The following is a 21,189-nucleotide window of genomic DNA, read 5'->3' on the forward strand; positions in this document are numbered from 1 at the left end:
TCTCTCTCTCTCTCTCTCTCTCTCTCTCTCTCTCTCTTTCTTTCTTTCTTTCTTTCTATACAGAAATACCCTGGAGTTCCGCAGGTGACGAATTCGCCTGGAATTTCGTCACAATTGATAATATGTACGTTGTTGGATTATTCTTCTTACTCGTTTATTGTGAACATTGGAAGAATCAAAATGAAATTCAGTATTCAATGCTTATGAATGATCTTTGAAGAAATCATATTCTTTATTAATGCCTACTGGAAGTGATTTGAGATCTGATATGACATAATTATCATTTTTTGGATCATTTGAAATATTTTGAATGATATTTATCTTTTCATTTTTTTCTTTGGTAATATGCTCGTTGTTTCTCGTTTCAATCTTTTGTATTCTTCTTCTTCTTGCGTACGTTGAATCTTTCGTCTAGGCATAATTGTTTCCAATTATTTTCATATGAAGAAATAATTCCTAAATTTCTCTTTGTTCTGGGATTGAATTGTTTTGTAATAGAAATGATATTTCTGAGATAAACGGAAGGAGTTCAATTTTATGTTATGTTGATTTGAGTTATTAGCAATTTATTTATTAATTTCAATTTTCATTACATAATAAAATGTACATAGTTGATATTATTCATTTGAATATAATACTTGAGTTCGATATAATTTCGGGTGAATAAAATCTTAGTTGATTTTTTTCTTATTCGTAGGATAATATTTTTTTTCACATCTATTATTTTAATTTTTATCTATAATATTTTTGAATATCTTATCAAATTCAATTTATGGATCTAGATGAATCTGTCAATTTTATCCATAAAATAATATCTTTTTTTATAAATATCTATTTTAGGATCGGTTACACTAAGTCCTTTTAATTGAGCTCTTAGTTCCAGGAGGAATTTAAATTTTAAAGTTTAATGTTGTAGTCTTCTTCAAAATTTATTTTGAGAAGCGATTTTCGAAAATGGAATTATCCAATCATTTGTGGATGGAAGATTGAATTCAGAGTAATTGTTCAATTGAAAATATAATTTGATCTCAAGAACAAATTGGATTTTATAATTTAAATTATCAGTAGGACTTTGCGTATCTGATCTTTGTTTTATATCTATGATATATCTGAATGTGTTTTATCTGAAATTTATGAGCTTTTTTAAATTTGTTATCAGCTTTTTATGTAGAAGTTTCTGGAAAAAAATCATTAATTGATATTCATTTTTCACAATTACTTTAAAAACATTTATCACTGAATATAGACTTACGTGAAATTCTTATAAAATTTTTCACATGGATGAATTTGATATTGTGAGACAGGAAATATCAGAGTACGTTGAGATCGATAGGTTCAAGAAGAGAAAAATCCTCATCAAGTTGATGGTTGAATATCGAGGTTATTGATCTGAAAAGGAAATGGAGAAATCTGAGAAAAAAATTGATTCCAAGCATTCGAATGTTATTTATTCTCATAATATTTATTAAAAGATGTGAAACTTTTATGGAGATCGTTGAATCTTTTTTCATATTTATTGAAGTGTAAATGAATAGTTGTAATGCGGGATTTTATATTCTTATATTTTTGAATTTGTCTTCCTTAAATTGAAAAGTTTCATGTAATTTTGTAGTAAAAAAAACCAAGTGTAAAGGGAATTTTAATTATTAATACATTCTTATCAAAGGATTTGATTCGGATCAATTATCTTTGATTTGAAAATTGCAAAACAGTTGTAACGGAATTTTCCATCTGGGAGTGGAAAACCACGTTAACTCGCCCATTTCCCCTAGACTGAGAAAACTCAAGAAAAAAAACTGAGAGTAAGAGCAGAATAATCCCACAAAAAAAACATTCTTCAATACTCAATAATTATTGAGCAGACAAAGAGCCAGAGGACAAATGTCTAACGCGAACTTCAATCCTACGACTCCAAATCTCGTCAACGCCACGAAATAGAAATAAATGTGAAACGAATCCCATGAAATCTAACATGCGTCCACGTCCAACGCAAAGAGAGAATCATGACTCTAATCAACTCGCGTTAACCAGCAACATTCTCACCGTTCAGCGCAAAACCCGAATATTAAAAAAAAATGGAACGGACCCGAGGTCGTACGGAATCGAACAGCCGAATACACCACCCGTATCCCCACGTAATCCGAACGCGAAATTCTCATAATTATGCACAAAAAAAAAGGAACGACCGAATTCCACAATCCTTAAAAGAGTTCTGCGGCACAACTCCGGATGGTTACGAAGCCCATGCGGCAATGCGAGTCGAAACCCCAAAATCTCATCTAAACTTCTGGTTAGATGCAAAATTCTCCCCAGAGGGGCATCGCCCAAAGGCACTCTGCCCGAAGGCCATTGACTCAATGAGGGCTGGTCACAGGCTCCTCGAATACTCGACTACTCTTCTCAACTAACTTCGCGACTAACTCTCGAATACGCAAAAATCGCTCAATTTATACCCCAAAAGTGAAAAGAGAACGAGTATCTAACGCCAAAAGATAGAACGAGAGCGTTATATCCACGTAGTGGGGTCANGGAGAGGACATGATATCGATACGGACACCGTACTACGATCTGAGTCAGTTATGCCTGATCGGAACCAGATCACGAGCCGCTCTGGATGGCATTACCAGTGCTCTCCCGTTCCGGCTCGGATCATGCCCTGATAGGAGGATAATTGTTCAGGCCCACCCTTCTGAAGCCGGATCCGATCCTGATGATGGATACGGCCAGCCGGGATAGATTTCCACTCGGGCAGCCGCTGTGACGTAGGCAAATGTCCAGCGCTAGGTACGAAGAAGCTGCTAAAGGAACACGTCAACCTAATAGCCATAAACGCGTAATTCGATTCAACCTGAACCGNTTAAAAAAAAATGGAACGGACCCGAGGTCGTACGGAATCGAACAGCCGAATACACCACCCGTATCCCCACGTAATCCGAACGCGAAATTCTCATAATTATGCACAAAAAAAAAGGAACGACCGAATTCCACAATCCTTAAAAGAGTTCTGCGGCACAACTCCGGATGGTTACGAAGCCCATGCGGCAATGCGAGTCGAAACCCCAAAANAGGCAGAAACGCATGATACACCAAAACTATAATTCAAAAGAACACATAATGGACCATAATACAAAACTTGATTCTTTAAAACATATAGCGACCTTGGCAATTCACACGGTTGGAATGGTCGCGATTGGCCATGTGACCTTCCACCGAAACCCAAATCCGAAACTGTCTCATCCCGATTAATCCATATACTGAGCACCAGCATTTCATCTGGGCCTCCACACGTTCCCGAAGATTAAATCGTAAGGGAGAATTCCTGTCAATAATCGCGTAGCTCGATAATATTTTGGCCCAAACAACGAAAATCTCTAGGCCCCCGATAGCTAACTTATTCAAACTCCTAACACATCACAAAAATATTACCCGAAAAAAAAAATCATACCTACCCGTCAATATATTTGAAACGTGAAACGATCACCGAAAGATAGCTAATACGAAATTCTGCTTGTCAAAAATTATATACAATAAACGCTGTGGGTCTTTGTCTGACTCACGCTTAATCCGACGTTCTCGATGGTCTCTGGATCGCATAAGGAATTCCCAGAATTCCTTACACAGTTTTGTGATTAAAACAAAAATTAAATAGTTTGATTGTGACGTTCTCAAATTATTCATGATTGTAGTAAGTTTGTTTCATTTTTCTTTATTTTTAATCTTGTGATGTGATTTTCTGAGGTTCACGGAACCCTCAATCTGCCACGTAGCCCTTCGACTTCCAACAACCCTAAAAATTGGGCGCCATTATCGTTATTACCAGAACGATCACTGGAACGAAATAAAAACAAGCAGGGGTTTGAGCCTATCCGCCAGGAGGCATGCGACCGTTACTTTTTGGCTCATTAGTCGTTTTCTCTCTTTTATTTCTACCAATTCCATTGGTAGTAAGCTTCCGAATGGATCCGTATCAATTTTCTGTTCCTGAGACAGGTACACATACGCAACCATATTAATTCTGTTTTGATGAAACTAGATATTTAATTTTTCGATAAAATGGATTTATATAAAAAATTGAATACAGTGGACTGTGGTTAGAGGCATATTGGTTAGTGTCGAACTTCCCCTCATTTTTTTTTCTCGCCGCTCGAGCGCTTCCCCCACTCTGTCCCCACGCAAGCCGGAGAGTGAACACTCCAATAGTTTCTTCAAATTGCTATTGTCTTCCGATTCGAGTAAAGACGAAAAATAAAATATTCTGCATTTGAAATGTCGATCAAAAAATTTAGTCCACTTCTGGCTGTCATGGGGGGAGGATCTCGTTCTGTTGGCATAAAATTAATTCGAAATTGGATAAAATAAAATAATGAAGCGAGGTAAAGAAAACGACTAACATTTTTGATTCACATGGTTCGTTAACTCCACAAGAAATATCTGTTTTATGGAATGTTAGGTACAAAGCTTCTGTGATCAAATATAATCAATGAAATNCTGTTGGCATAAAATTAATTCGAAATTGGATAAAATAAAATAATGAAGCGAGGTAAAGAAAACGACTAACATTTTTGATTCACATGGTTCGTTAACTCCACAAGAAATATCTGTTTTATGGAATGTTAGGTACAAAGCTTCTGTGATCAAATATAATCAATGAAATTAAAAATATTGATAATAAAAAAGTCGTCTGCATCTATATGATTATTGCTATTATATTTGAAGCTGTGAACTAAAGTTTATCGTTAAAATAAAGTGTTGAATTGAGAGAGAAAAGACATAGTATTTTTCATTTTATCGTTCCCAGTTCTCGGAAGTCGAGCTCGGCGTGAGCGCATAGTGGGGGCAGGGAAATAGAGTCGAATTCTCCGAATTCGCTTCCCCTATCCCGCAAAACAGTCGACTCTAACCAGTGTCCACTGTATCTCCAAAATCACTCGACCGATTGCGCTCATCCAAAATATGAACTTTTAATATTATAAGAGCTATAATCGTACCAAATTTCAACTTGCTGTGCCTATTTTTCCTCAAGTTATCGAGTGTACAAGGCTGAAAAACAAGGATTTTAATCAAAAGAGGGAAAAAGGGGAATATCTCGAACACTGTGTATGAACAGGTATAGATGTTTTAATTGATCTCGATGGAGGACATCAAGACGAATATTTTGAAAAAAAGTGGAATCGGTTGCAAAGTTTTAAAGATATTCAACATAATAGATTTTCAGAAAAAGTTGAATATCTCCGAAAGTACGGGTGCGATTGAGCCCGTCTTCAATACGAATCTTTGTTATCACGGGAGGAAGATTCTGTCCAAATTTCAAGTCGATATCTCGATTTTTGCACACGTTAGCGTGCGTACAAGGATTTTAATGAAAAAACAGAAAAAGGGAACAAGTTGGTATCTCCATTTTTGCGAGGGGCAGAGTGCGTACAAGCTTTTTATGAAAAACGTAAAAATCTAAATATCTCGAAAACTCTGTATAAACGGATATACGTATTTTGATTGATTCGGATAGAAAACATTGAGACGAACATTTTGAAAAAAAAAAATTGAAATCGATTGAATATTTTTTGAGATATTACATAAAACACATTAAAACACAAAATTGAATATCTCAGAAATTAATCAACCGATTTAGCTCATATTCAATACCGGTCGTTACGATAATAAAAGATAACTTCGTACCAATTTTCAAGTTGATATCCCGATTTTTGCGAGGGGTAGAGTGCGTACAAGCTTTTTTTTTATGAAAAACGGAAAAATCCAAATATCTCGAAAACTTTGTATGAACGGGTACACATATTTTGATTGATTCGGATAGAGGACATCAAGACGAACATTTTGAAAAAAAAATATCGAAGTTGGTCCAATAGTTTTTGAGATTTTCGCGAAAAACGATAAAAATACAAATTGCTTTCTCTAAAAAAACAAATGGACCGATCGGGCTGAAATTTGGCACAGAGGCACTCCAATTCAATACCAAATATCTGACAAAATTTCAAATTTTTTGGAACTGTTTCAGCCCTCTATTCGTTTAATTTACGAAAAAATGACCACGAGATGACCGTGAGCGCAGATACACACGGTGTCCCAACTTCGTATTTTTACGTTTCAGACCATTCTACATCGTTTCCAAGTAAAATTAGAAAATGTGAAAATCCAATGATCTCAAAGCTGCCATTCGGAAGCAAAAAAAAGAATCTCCAGTCCTGAAGCTCCGAACAGTGTCCCCCTAGCTCAAACGGAGAATGTCGTATAGGTCTCTGAAAGAGCATAGACCAGTACTTCAATCAGGAATTAAAAAAAACACATCCACTATCGGGGAATTGACCTTATTTAATTTCATAAAACAGACTCGTTACAGAACTAATTTCATTAGCTCTAAATCCCCATTCGATCTCATAAATTGTTCTATCGAAACTTCAACAAACACTATTTACAATAATTCACAATCGTTAAAATTAATTAATACAACAATAGAAGTCAGTCGATGAATGATAATAAAAGTCAGGAAAATAAAACAAAATAATAGTCAGAATATTCATGTGAATCCGAACGAAACCGAAAACAATTTAAATCGGAATGTCTCCGCGACAAGTAAAGCTAGCGAGCGAACACAAAAGTAAACACTAACGTCGATCTCATGGCCAGCGAAACGTATCAAGGTCACGAGACTTCAAAATTATTCCTCGAAATAACCGATAGCGAGAGTGTCCGTCTCCAAATTAATTTAAACGCAACTCTAACTCTCCCACCGTTATTTTATCAATAGATTTAAAAATAAAGAAACTCAAAACCAAAATAAAATCACAGCGTTGCGAGACAAATTATTCAAGCGTTCAAACTCAAATCTCAGCCGTTGAACTCAACGACAAATCGACTAAGCGAAATAAAGGAAACTGGATTCCAACGCGAGTAAACGAGAGAACGAGAGAGAGCTGTACGAAGTATTTTGTTACAATAATTCTGATCAGAGTGGCCAGGACATCTAATCAAATATTGTAATCTTTAGCCCTGCTTACGTTACAAATAACAATTTTCGCTGAATAAAAGCAACCACCACGCGCACCCACGAGTCCGGTCTGCTGCGTTTCCCAAAAACGCTCCAGTCTGCCAAATCCTCCAACAAATCCCGCTTGCCACGAAATCCCTCGATTCCAGATTCCCAAAAAGGACCTCTCGGACTCCCCAAAACGGATCCAGCTCCAGGGAAGTTACTTCGGCACCAAATTTTAGACGACGCTCGGATTATTGATGGCTACTCTACGATTACCAAACGGAAATTGAGGGACATTTTCCTGTAATTACGACGCTAAACGCCGAAAACGCGGCAACGAGCCCCATTGGCTCGCCCGTGACAGCAACTCTCCAATCAGAATCCGAGTTACCAGGATTCAACCATTTTCCCCAGCATATCTGGTCAGCCTGCGTAACATCCGCGCATGTGCAACGCCAGCTTCCAACATAAATCTCCATCAGAAAATTATTTATCCCTTAGGATTAATCAGAACCTTCAGTAATCTTGCTCCAAAATTGTCCCATGGCCGCAAGCGTTCCTCCGAAACTCCAAAATAAAGCTGCTTTCTGATTTTCACACTTCTCCCCATTCCTCCCTCTCCTCTCCCAATCATCAGGTGTCTGCGTCACGCTCCATCAACGTCGTCCCGAGAGCTAGCGACATCTAGGCCGTCCGAAGATCCACGATACTCGCTCGCTGAAACCAGAAGTCCTGTCGGAATCCCTCATAGACATTCGGCTTCCCCGAAGTCCTTCTCGATGTCTCCTGTAGACTCTCGACTCTCTCGAAGTCCTCCGACGACGATATCCCCATTTGAGAGTGTGGCAGCGCCAAATTTGATTCAAAAATAAAACATATCAAAATGAATAACGAAACAAAACTCTAATCATGACCCTCGCTATCGGCGGTCGACTTCCCGCCTGGTGATTTTCTTCAACTAACCCACACGCGAAAGGGTCGAAAACAATAATATTTGTGACGGAAAATATATCACGTCACAATCTATAAATGTTTTTGAAACGTACCTGTGATGTATTTTCAAATATAAACAGAATAATTACACAGTCGGATGCATGTTTTATCGTGTTTATGTAGATTCCTCAGGGATTTTTAGATATGTAGTTGAATTTTATTTGATTAATTCTATTATAATGCATAATACACTTATAGTTCTTAAAATATTAGACTATTAATCACCATTTCAGATAGAACAATTGAACGATGAGGGGTAAGAGTAAATATTTTTTCTTACTCATGTACTTCAGCTGGTTAATGTTAACGTTCGTAAACTACGAACGTGGTTCCCGTCACGTGGGACGGGAATTGACGGGAATTGATGGGATGTGATTAGTAGGTTTGATGATATGCTACATGGAGGTGTAGTGGTGGTTCCCGTCACGTGGGACGGGAATTGACGGGAATTGATGGGATGTGATTAGTAGGTTTGATGATATGCTACATGGAGGTGTAGTGGTGGTTCCCGTCACGTGGGACGGGAATTGACGGGAATTGATGGGATGTGATTAGTAGGTTTGATGATATGCTACATGGAGGTGTAGTGGTGGTTCCCGTCACGTGGGACGGGAATTGACGGGAATTGATGGGATGTGATTAGTAGGTTTGATGATATGCTACATGGAGGTGTAGTGGTGGTTCCCGTCACGTGGGACGGGAATTGACGGGAATTGATGGGATGTGATTAGTAGGTTTGATGATATGCTACATGGAGGTGTAGTGGTGGTTCCCGTCACGTGGGACGGGAATTGACGGGAATTGATGGGATGTGATTAGTAGGTTTGATGATATGCTACATGGAGGTGTAGTGGTGGTTCCCGTCACGTGGGACGGGAATTGACGGGAATTGATGGGATGTGATTAGTAGGTTTGATGATATGCTACATGGAGGTGTAGTGGTGGTTCCCGTCACGTGGGACGGGAATTGATGGGAATTGATGGGATGTGATTAGTAGGTTTGATGATATGCTACATGGAGGTGTAGTGGTGGTTCCCGTCACGTGGGACGGGAATTGATGGGATGTGATTAGTAGGTTTGTTTTTTTTTTCGTTCCCGGTGTAACGTTCGTAGTTTTTGTGATGATTAATCAATCGTCACAATTTTCATACTTTTCTTCACTTGTAATTGTGAATCTATAGTTTTTATCACACAAATAGTTTTATGTTCCGATGAGATTCAGCCGTTATTAGCGCAATTCTTGTTTGAGGTTAAGTCGCAATGGTTCCTCGTCTGAGTTTACATTGTGTTTACGACAATGTCTACGACGACATGAATCCTAATTTTTTGAAAATGCAGAGAAACATGAAGACGTTTAATGATTGTGATCAATTCTCTGACAGATCTAACCCAGAGTTGACTCTGGGTTAACTCTGGGTTGATGGAAAAAACCCAGAGAAAAGAGAGAGAAACTCTGGGAAATTTCCATGAACAAAGAGTTAACCCAGAGTAAATTCTGGGTTTGATTCATCAGGGTTAATAATGTATTATAGTACATTAGAGTACAGGGGCACAGCTCGCCTTCGGCTCGGCCTGTAAACTACACATTCGTTGAAAACGAAATTTATTACCGAGTGCTCTATAATATTTTATGTCAAGTCGTGCAGAAGTCGAGTTTTGAGCAAGCTGGGCGAAGCGCAGCGTGCGATAAACTCGACTTATTGCACGGCGCGACATAAAAGGTTTTTATGATTGTTTTTGTTTATTCATACATCCATTTATTTTTAAATTCAGAGGATAATATACACTTTTATAATCTTTAATGAAAAAATGTGAGAGAATTGAATCTTTGAATAAAAAAAATATTTGATAGAATTTTTTTTCAATTTTTGTTTGTATTGCAATCGTGTATGAATGATCTAAGTCAAAAAAGTTCTATTATTATCAAAATATCATGTTTGAAAATTGATTTTAATTTTCTTCCATTTCTCCTAGGAATATGAATTTAATAATTAATTATAAAACATCGATTATCCAACATTTATACTGATGAAATATTAATAATACCACTTATCAACTTTTCTTTGTTTTTATCATTTTTCTTCTAAAATAACACTTTGATCATACGTTATTATTACGCTTGATAAATGCGAAAACCTTGTTTGTTTGATGAGCGACTCTTCTTCAGTGGAATTGAATTCCGACATTGTTCGATTTAAAAAAAAAAACTTTTTTCAAAAAAATAATGATATGAAATCTTTCTGTATATCATCTTATCAACTATAAAATCATAGTATTTCTGATTGATGATAATATATTTCGTGAGGTAGTTCTTATATTGTTCTTAATCAAGAAACTCTTTCATATACATAACATAAATAATTCTTTAGGTAACTAACGAACGTTAAGTAAAAGAATTCCACATCTTTCTTTTCTTCTTCTATGTCTCCTTCTTTGACAGTACGTTTGGTTATTTCCAAGTCTTTAATATATCAATAATAATTATTATTGAACGATCATCAGTTCAGAAATAATTAATATGAACTTAGAATCGAGTTTTCCATGTTTGATGAGTTTTTACTTTTAAATGACGATAAATTTTTCTTTTGTATGAAAAATCTGATATGGGAATAATGATATACTCTTATATTCTATATAGATATTAATTTCATCAGTGATTTTTTTTTTAAATCCATAATTTATTTTCGTTATTATATGGACTCAGAAAATATTAAAATGAATGGAATTAATTTTTGTTCATATATAAAGATTGTGCAGGTTCACAGTAGATGGGATTTTTCGATATGATTATTTAAAATTATATAAATATTAGGTGTGTGACTCAATTTTTACAGATTTTTTCTTCGAGCTGAAAATTATATTTAAAATAGAAATATATTCGCGGTCTTTTCTGGTTTTGAAAGGATCGGACAAAAGGTTTCAGAACACGGAACGACAAGTCTATATAAGTTACATAACCTCTCAGAATAGCAGAGTTTACGATGGCAACTGATAAACAGCACATTCGGCACTGCATTTTATACGAATTCCAACAAGGAAAAAATGCTTCTGAAGCACGGGAATCAATGTGTAGTGTTCTTGGTGCCAACGTTGTATCTTATGAAACGTGTAATTATTGGTACAAACGTTTTAGAAGTGGTAATTTCGATCTGAGTGACCAGCCGCGTCCTGGACAGCCTTGAAAGTTTACAGATGCGGAATTGCAAGCTCTACTGGATGAAGACTCAACGCAAACGTAACAAGAGCTTGCAGCTCAGTTAGGAGTCACCCGAACAGCTATTTCTAAGCGCTTGCGTCAAATGGGAAAAATCCAAAAACTTGGAAGGTGGGTCCCACATGTGTTGACCGAACACAACTTAGGTCAACGTATGAACACATGCCTTTCACTGCTTGCCCGGCAAAAAAAAAGGACTTCTTGCGGAGAATTGTAACGGGTGATGAAAAGTATATTTTTTACGAGAATCCCAAACGTAAAAAGTCGTGGGTAGATCCTGGACAATTCAGTACATCGACGCCGAAACAGAACATCCACTTAAAGAAAATTCTCCTGTATATCTGGTGGGAGATGAAGGGTGTGATTTATTACGAACTCCTGGAAACAGGTCAGATGGTGACTGCGGAAAGCTACAGCCGACAACTGAACAAACTGAGCGAAGAACTTGATCGAAAAAGGCCATTTACTGGGCAAGGAAGCAGGCAAGTCATACTGCTGCATGACAATGCTCGATCTCACGTTGCTCGCGCGACTCAGAAGACCCTCTTAAACTTGGAATGGGAAGTTCTCTCGTACACGGCATATTCACCAGACTTAGTCCCATCCGACTATCACTTGTTCCAGTCCATGCAGCACGCCTCGAAGCTTGCAAGTTTCTTTCGCGACGGCATTCGAATGTTACCTGAGAGATGGCGCAAGGTCATAGAAAACGATGGACAATATTTCCAAGATTAAGTTCGTTGTTCTCTATTTTATTATATTAAATAAATTTACTGAAAAATCTGTAAAAATTAAATCATACACCTAATAAAATGCGATAGAAGTTGTGGAACAAATGGAGTAATGCCACATCAAATCCGAAATGAAAAAAGTGTCATGTTTCCGATTGTCTTGCCAATTTTTTTCTTAGATGAAGTACATGAGACTAAGCTCTCATAAAATTTTTACAGCGATTCGATTTTTTTTGCAGCGAGTCATGATTTTTCAAAAAATTTCACTTTTCCCACTTGAATATTCATTGTTTGAGAAAAAGGAGAAATAATTGCATTTAATCATTAGGAATCGAATTTTCGTTTGCACACATTAGCAGGTAATTGGAAAAACTTCCAAATGAGCGCAATTGGACTCAATTTATTCAAATTTTAGAGCCGTTACACTGAAAAAAATTTACTTGAATTGAGTATAAAATATACTTGATTCAAGTAATAATTTAGTGTCCACATGTATACCCTCTCGGGTTTTTACCTTTCGTTCCCATTCCTATAATAAAGCCCAAGTATATGAATATTGAAAGTTATAAAAACAAAATACATGAATGCCATACGGGCCAGTATAATATACAATACGTTGCCCCATTCTTCAGCTTGATTCCGCACTAGATCTGGGGACTTGCAAAAAGTTTATTGAACCGTAGACTCGCGAAGCCATTACCATCGCTATCAGCACGATTGTCAGAACGTACTCCAAGGCCGCACTGTTTCCGGAACGACTCCATGTTTCTATTCCCTTGCCATTTTTCAACGCTATGGCCTCAGATCAGAAAGAGTACTCCTAGGCCGCACTTTTCCAAAGGACGACTCCAAGTTTCCTCTCCCATCTCAAAATCCTTTCCTTGGTTGAAGGAGAACACTTCGGGGCCGCACCACCCCTAGGATGACCCCAAGCTTCCACTCTCCTCCCGCCGCCATCTCCGTGTTCCTAGCTGGAACTCAAACCTCGTCGGAGCGCTGCCATCTCCCGGCCACAAAGGACCCTAGCAGCTACCACATCTCTTGTGGTCCCCTCCCAAACTCTGTTCCCTTGATAGCACTCTCCCTTTTCCCCTGTTCAGTCTGTTGCTACCCCCTCTAATTATTTTATTTTATTTCTATTTTGTTTTCAGGTGCTTGTCCCCTTCCAGCCCGCAAGCAAACAACAAAACCCCCTGAAATATCACTACACTTTCCCCGGGCAACCATCAGCTGTTCCCTCCATAGTCCCCCCCCCTCTAATTTAACAAGATTCACCCCCGAAATATCACTCCTTCCAGAATTCGTCCACTGAGGAACCCCCATGAACATTTTTGCTCCACCATTTCCCAATATTCTCATGAAGCACCATCAGAAAGCAGCCGACGCAATCATGCCGTCCCCTTCCCTCTTTGGATATCACATCCATCCTTGCATTGTCTCAGAATCCAAATCGCTTCCTTTTTCCCCTCATCAGCAGCGTGGTCCTCCCACAGAGCAGCCGCAGCTTCACCAACTCCCACGTGGATCTTCCCACAATTCCCGATATAACTTCTTTTCCACATTCTCCCATGGTGCTTGCCACCAATTCTTCTGCCCCTCTCCCTTCCCCGACCTAGTTTGTTAGGCGTCACCTAATCTCGTCGCCCGTCCTCCCAGAAAACCGTCTCCTAACTCCTCCAATTTCATCATTCTCTCTCCAATTTATTATTCCCTTTGAAGATTGCATTCCCTTCAAGATTACTCTTGAAGAACCCCCACAGTCACTTTGCCTCCAGTATTTGCCCAAAAAACCCATAATTTCTTTCCAAAAACTGACGATGCAACCCCCCAGTGAACCATCTCTCCCGAGCGCCACCACCCGTCCCTTGATTCAAGTATATTATTCTTGATTCGAGTGTAAAATATACTTCATTCAAGTATATTATTCTTGATTCCAGTATATTTTATACTCAACTGGGGGATGGGTATTTCAATTCGGAGATGATTGTTTTGTATGAGACCGGATTATAGCAAGCCCTCTTAAGTGTATAATAATGATTAGGCACTAACAAGGAACACTACGCAGGTGTCCCCCTCCGATTTCGATGAAACTTAAATATGTTATAGGGGAACCAAAACTAAGGGACACGTATTTTTTTTAGCTGCCCATATTGGGTTTTAGGGGGTGAAAGTGCTCTCTGAAGTTGACCACCTCTCGGGGTCATTTTTCGATTGCACACATAAGGAAGCTTTTTGAACAACTCTTTTGCAGTGTATCATGAAGGTCACAAGGAATGATGAAAATGCGAATTAGAACCGTCTCCGGGGGGTGAAATATGGAGGGTAAACTATCCTTGTGAAAATTCATTTTTCTCATAGAAAAAAAAAATTGATGGAAATCCCATGGGATAAATTCCATTTGAAAAAGTAGAAAAAAATACAGAATACCTGTTTTGATTTTTTTTTAAATCGAAATTTAAAAGTTAAAAAAATAGATTTTTCGTGAATGCGAAATTTCAAACTTTTTCCTGTACAAAACGAAGCTTACGGCTAATGATGAGGAAAACCATTGGGACAGGATCCAGGAGTGGTGTTGGGGAGGTTAACTACCCTTGGGAGGGGGGGGGATTTTTTTTAATAAGGGAGAAAACATATCGATGAGAATTTTACGAAACACATTTCGTTCGAAAGCATCAGACAATTTGAAGCACATATTTAGGATTTTGTCCGCAAATTAAAATTTTAAGGTAAGAAACATCGATTCTTTGAAAAATTATGGGTTTTAAATTGTTTGTTATAATAGACTGATCTTACACGGAATGATAAGTGAAACAATTGAAATAGTCTTCGGGAGTGAAACTTGAGGGCTTAACAATCCTCATGGTATTTTATCGGATCGATCGGACCAACCTCATTCATTTTCAAAAGAAATCAGTAATGACCATGAATCTAAAAAATGTTAGCGAAGGCCAGAGTAGAGATTCTGTTACGTCATGAATTTTCAAACTTACCTTTTTGATAAATGAGAAAAACATGAAGTTAAGTTTACCTTTTTAAGCCTACCTTGCGGTAATAGCTTAGGATGGTGAGGTGACTTTTGATTATTCTAGAAATAAATGTTGTGAACAAATTTTTAAGAATATGTAACGTTATTCTTTAATGATCTTTCCCAATTATTTGATGATTAACAATCGATAATAAAATGATACAATTAATTTCTCATGTAAATTGATCGATTGACTGTTCAATAATTCATTTATTTTTGAAATTAAAAATCATCAACCATTAGTTGTTAATTTTTAATTTTCAAACAATTGATTAATTAAAATTTGATATTCTCTCATTTGTTGTCTGATTTTTACGTCAGATTATCTCATCATCGAGAATAAACAGGGAAGATTCTAGTTTCAAGGGTTGCAAGTAAATTAAAATTTCTAATCATTGTATAAAAATTATGATTATTCTTTAGATAAATTTAATCAAAAAATATGATGGTTGAATAGTCTGGAGCAGACTTGAAAATGATAATAACACGAATGTTTGATGGTATATTGATTCGACAGTTGAATTTGGGATCAAAAAGAATATTTTCATAATTATTCAAGTTGAAGATCTTTGGAGATCATAAAAGATAAAGAATTATTTAGAATCAATTGAACAGTTCATTCACAAAATTATCTCCAACTGATTCTTATTTTTATTATAATTGAAGATTTCTTCCCAACTGGAGAATAAATGTTACACTTTCTATTTGTGATATTAATCTCATTTATACTCAGTAATTCAAAGTGATTAACTCACCATATAATTAAAATTCAGAGAGAAATGATTATTAATTTAATTCTATTTCTTTTCTTTGATCATTCTGAGAAAAACTAATTTTCCCATAAAAAAATTCTAATTCTCTTTTCATTCAGAGAAAATTTATTTTCCAATAAAAATCTATTTTCTTCTTATTTCGAATCGGAGAGAAGTCAATTTCTCAAAGATTCTACTGGTATTTCATTTCAAATCGAATGGAAAATCAACTTAAAGATTCTAATTTCTTCTCTTCTCAGTTTAATCTAACAAGGATTCTACTTGTTCTCATTTCAAATCTCAGTCAAATCAATTTTGAGAAGATTCTTCTTCTTCTTGGATTTTCAGAGGGAATTTATTCTTTAATAAAAAATTTCTAATTTTTTTCCTGTATCAAAACGTAGGAAAATAATTTTTTATGAATTTTCCAAATTTTACTCTTTTTCTTTTCAGCGGACATAATATTTTATACCAAAACCTCGATTTGTTTTGAATTTAGAACTGTTCATCTGAAAATTAAATAAAATTTTGATTTTCATATGACTTACATAGTCTGCTTTTTGGGTCTCGGGTATATTTTTTTAGAAACAAGGGAGGGTTTGGAGGGAACCGCTGACTGGAATGAAACTCTGGAATCAACTGAAGATTCTAATCAGGTTGTGATGTAGAAGCCAATGGTGATGTAAATGCCAATGGTGATGTAAAACCAACTGTGATGTAAACGCCAATGGTGATGTAAAACCAACTGTGATGTAAATGCCAATGGTGATGAGGTATTAACTGAAGTGTAGATTAATTATGAGACCAATTCCGACTCAGATCAATTGTTTTTATCTGCGAAAACACAAGTGAATTAAAATTTCAAAAATTAAAAATGGAAATGGTTTGAATAATCAGACCAATCGATTTCAAATTCCATGGAAATATTAGAGATCAATTAATTGAACTATTCTAGTAAAAAGCTGAGTGAAAATCAATTAAATTAAATTTTCCAAGAGTTCAACCGTTATGATTTTCAGAAGGAAAAATCATGAGGAAAGAACTGAATTTAATCTCAATAAAAATTTATAAAGGATTCTTTATAATTTTCAGAAGAAAAATCACCTTTTACTCAATGGAATTTCACTCAAAATTTTACAATTTTTATGATTTTCTTTTGAAGGAAAAATCACTTGAAAGTTGAATTTAATATTTTAATACAAATTATTAATCGTTTTTTATGCTTTTGTGAAGGAAAATCACAAAATGAATTGAAATTTTCAATCAAAATCACAAATAAATTTGACGATTTTCAGAAGGAAAATCACTAGGGGAATAATTTAATTTTCACTATAAATCACAATGGATTCTTATGATTTTCAGAAGGAAAATCACATGAAATAGATTTTTAATTTCACTAAAAATCAAATAAATTCTTATGATTTTCAGAAGGAAAATTACATAAAATAAATTTTTAATTTCACTAAAAATCACAAATAAATTCTTATGATTTTCAGAAGGAAAATCACTTGAAAATGAATTTTACTTTATTTGGATCCACAATTAAACAATATGATTTTTAGAAGGAAAATCACTTGAATAAGTTACACCAATAATATCTTGATGAAACCACTGATTAATCCTTGGAGTGCACTGAATATTTCTTGATCTGTTTCTGTTGATGAAGACGCCGGAACTGGCCTGTTAACGCCCTGAGCGTTAACCTTTAGGTGTCGGGGTCAGTTCTGTTTGTGTCAATATTACGACGCATTTTAAATTAGTATTGAAGGGTGGGGAAATTGGTGTGATGTCGCGTGGTGGTTTTTGATGAGGGGAAATCACAGCTCGCCGGCGTGTGCATCGTGGTTTAGATAGGAGGTGGGGGAAGAAGAAGAAGAACAAGGACCGTATTGTCCGAGTGCGATGGGGGAGGGGTACGTAAGTTGACGGCGAGTTACGCGTGGTAACACGGGGAAGAGGGGAGGATATTGAGGAATTTTTGCGTCGAAAGGGAAAGTGATGGCGACATGCCGTGAGGCAGCCGATGCCTGGTAGGGACACCCGAAACCCTTGAGATAAGGCCCTTGACGACAATCGTCCACATTCTTAGGTTTAAAATATTATTTCAAAAGTTTTATTGAGATTTTTGGGTTTTCTTGTAATCCAAAAATCTCGATTTAAATGTCCTTTTGACATGTAAAATTTTCTCTTTCAGATGAACATTTTCAATTTCTATTTAATTAAAGGAAAATAATTAATTTAATTAATTGCATCGCAATTTATAAAGTCGATCGATCACGCAATTGGAGAATGACTCGAATTCGATCATACCTGTATGATCGAATTTAAAACCACCCAACATTCGACTTGTAAGACGAGCAACGTGAATTCCTTCTTATATTAAATTTGATATATTGGAATGTTTCATTCCATTATTGAATAACTAATAATAATAATAATTTTGTACATCGTTCTGACGTAGCAATTCCATTAAATGGCTTCCATTTCCAATTTGAAAAAATGAGTTATGATGAAATATTTTGAGGAATTCAAATTTTCATCTGTATATGAACGTGGATGGGTGGTACAAAGAAGAGCCGATGATTTTGTATAGTAAATAATGGATCGATGATAAAATGTATTTGGTTTGCTCTTATAGCTTCGATGTGACATCGTTTTCAATGAGACGTAAATGGCGACATATAACAATACCATTCTGTTTGATAATGCAGAACCACAACTGAAGAATATTCGGGAGTTGTAAACATATTGATGCAAATGGCTCATTTGTTATCCGAGGATGAAATTACTCTGATCAATATAACTTATACCATATCAATGTTTTTCATTTCCATCCCTCTTGTGAATTACAATCATTCAATGAACATACATCGAAGAGAAAAGTAGTTTTTCGGTGAGTGTCGTGATCTATACTTGTTCTACCATGAAAGTTAATCCCTATGAACGTTATCCGACTTCTGATGGCAACATTTGCAGTTCTCAATCTTGCTGAAACACCCGTGAACGAGGAATGTGAATTAGCAGACACGTTCGAAAGGATATTGATTCAATCAATGGAGGAATATAATGGAGTTGAAATGATCGAAGAAACATCCCTGGATTTTCAAGAGCCTTATAAAGATATCGAAATGATAACGGTCGAGGATAAAGAATTTCAACCACATACAGAAGAATCACCTGACGGTTGTTCGGAGGATGAAAAACCTGTAGATTTCGAATATAAAAAGAATGCCGTTGACTTCTGGAGAAGTGGAAAAAAGGAGAAGAATCTCTCTATAGGAACTGTTTCCCATCGATTCAGGAAGGTGAAATCGCGTAGACACTTACGACGCTGGGCGAATCAAATCAATAAAGGAGGGACATACACGGAGAAGTTGAAACGCATTTCGGAGTACACATTAAAGAATATAAAGAATGCTATCGATGCAGGTTTGATCGTCCACGATACTGACCTCCGAAGGTGGGCCCTGCAAGCCCGGAAAGAAATCGGCTTCGAAGACGTTCGTTTTACAACTTCGTTCCGGTGGGTGCATTATTTCAAACGAGCACACCGCATAACATCCCGGAAGATTAACAAATTCATCACCAGAAAAACATTAGAGACTCGGGAAGAGTTACAAAAAGAAGCGGACGAATTCCTCCTGAAAGTTCGGTTTTATTGGGATACGTATGGCCCAGAAAACATTTATAATACTGATCAAAGCGGTTTCCAATTGGAAATTGATTCAGGACGAATAACTTCAACGACACATAGTTATACAGTACAACCTCTGATTTCTGCTGATGGAAAATTACGTTCACCTCTCTTCTTGGTTTTGAATGAACCTTCTGGAACTTTCGGTCCAATAGTGGAGCAAAATCTCTTCAAACCTGCGTATGTGTTCATCACCGCTTCAAAATCGGGAAAACTCACTTCACGTATGACAATATTGAAGACCTAACAAACATGATATGTTCTATACAATAATTAGGATTATCATCTAGTACTTGATTCTTCAGAGCATTTCAAAACCTGGTTGAAGGAAGTCTTTTTCCCAAACGTGGGTCCTAAAAGTCTACTGTTAATCGATTCCTGAAGCTGACACTGTCCTCAGGTCGTGAAAAAAATTACTCCTCCGGATAAAGAATTATTAACTATGTTGATACCAAAGGGGACTACTGGAAAAATTCAACCCCTTGACGTATATGGTTTTAGGATATGGAAGAATTATGTTCGTCATTTTTCGGATAGTGTCGTCCTAATGGACTATGATATTAATTTACATTTGCGGAACAATAACATAAAGTTACAGTCTTTAGTCCATAATTAATTATCATCACCAAGGTATCAAAATTTATTTCGTTATGCTTGGTTTCAGAGTGGTTACATTTCTAAAAAACCAGATGAATTCGAAAATCCTGTCGATTTTGCACTCGAGCAATCATTTTTGTACGCATTACGTCCCCTAATACTATCTATACTGTAAATTGATCCCAACAGAAAGTATGCTGATTGAAAACATAGTACTAGAAGGAATAAATGGTCTGAGCTTCTATAATAATATCAATGTATTTTCTGAATTCCATCATTTGGGGATTGCTACCGTCATTGTTTCCTTTCCATATCGGATCTTCATTCAATCCTTACCATTTAGTTCGGACTATGGTACTGTGATACAAGTAGACGGATAATTAAAAGGTTGTAATTCATATATAACTAGCAATGGACATTTTCATGGGTTCAAATTTCGATATTTCTTATTATTCTTTACTCTTTCAAATGAATTCTGTTCACTAATATAATTAAAAGTAACTCCCAGAAAGGTTATTTAGCCTCCAAGTGTTACTTCCAGAGACTCATCACTCATCTTTTTTATGTACCAAAAAATCGAAGACTTGTATATAATAAAAAAAAAGTATTTTACTTTTGTTGGGAAAATTGGATGGGTGGCTTGATGGGTATTGGAGAATACAAAAGACAGTTTGGGATTTTAAATTCCACTTTAATCCGCGTACTTGTTTACAAGCACTGACACACGGTCTGACGGCTGAGACACGACTGAACACTGAGATACCTGTGACTCTCTTTACACCCGGTATTTCGGCATTTAAATATCCCAGAAATATTAACCGCGCCTAATGCGTATATATATATATATATATCTCAGGTCCGGTTACGCACGGTCGCTATGTTCAGATGGAAAATGATGCTCATACCTTGCTCTACCTCCTCATACACTTAGATCCGTCGCGGTCCCTTCTGACCGCATGTTTTATTACAAAACATAAAAACTCCACTTTCGGGAATATTCGCGTCAAATATTCGGACTGAGGTTATCGGCATACTGGAGGGTTCGCGAGGTCGAGGTCAAAGTTGCAGGACGAACACTACCACACGACGAACGCCCACTACTGGTCATTTCGATGACTGTCATCAAAGTGACCATAGCTGCATTTATCGTATGCTTAAGAAATCCGTTACTGTCATCAAACTAGCCTTTAAACA

General features: G+C 36.5%; 1 protein-coding gene across 1 annotated transcript in view; it reads right to left on the reverse strand.

Annotated features, from left to right (window-relative positions):
- Positions 1-842: 842 nt before the first annotated feature.
- The window catches only part of LOC107042413 (actin-related protein 8), a 287,380-nt gene continuing 267,033 nt past the window's right edge, over positions 843-21,189 (reverse strand). The window contains exons 9-10 of the transcript XR_001461159.1: positions 1,253-1,389; positions 843-1,177 (exon numbers count right to left, since the gene is read on the reverse strand). The gene's annotated coding sequence lies outside the window, so the exon portion shown is untranslated. The remainder of the gene's footprint in view (positions 1,178-1,252; positions 1,390-21,189) is intronic.

Source organism: Diachasma alloeum, unplaced genomic scaffold (genome assembly GCF_001412515.2).
Source record: "Diachasma alloeum isolate Michigan unplaced genomic scaffold, Dall2.0 Dall_scaffold_00459, whole genome shotgun sequence".
Taxonomy (NCBI): Eukaryota; Metazoa; Arthropoda; class Insecta; order Hymenoptera; family Braconidae; genus Diachasma; species Diachasma alloeum.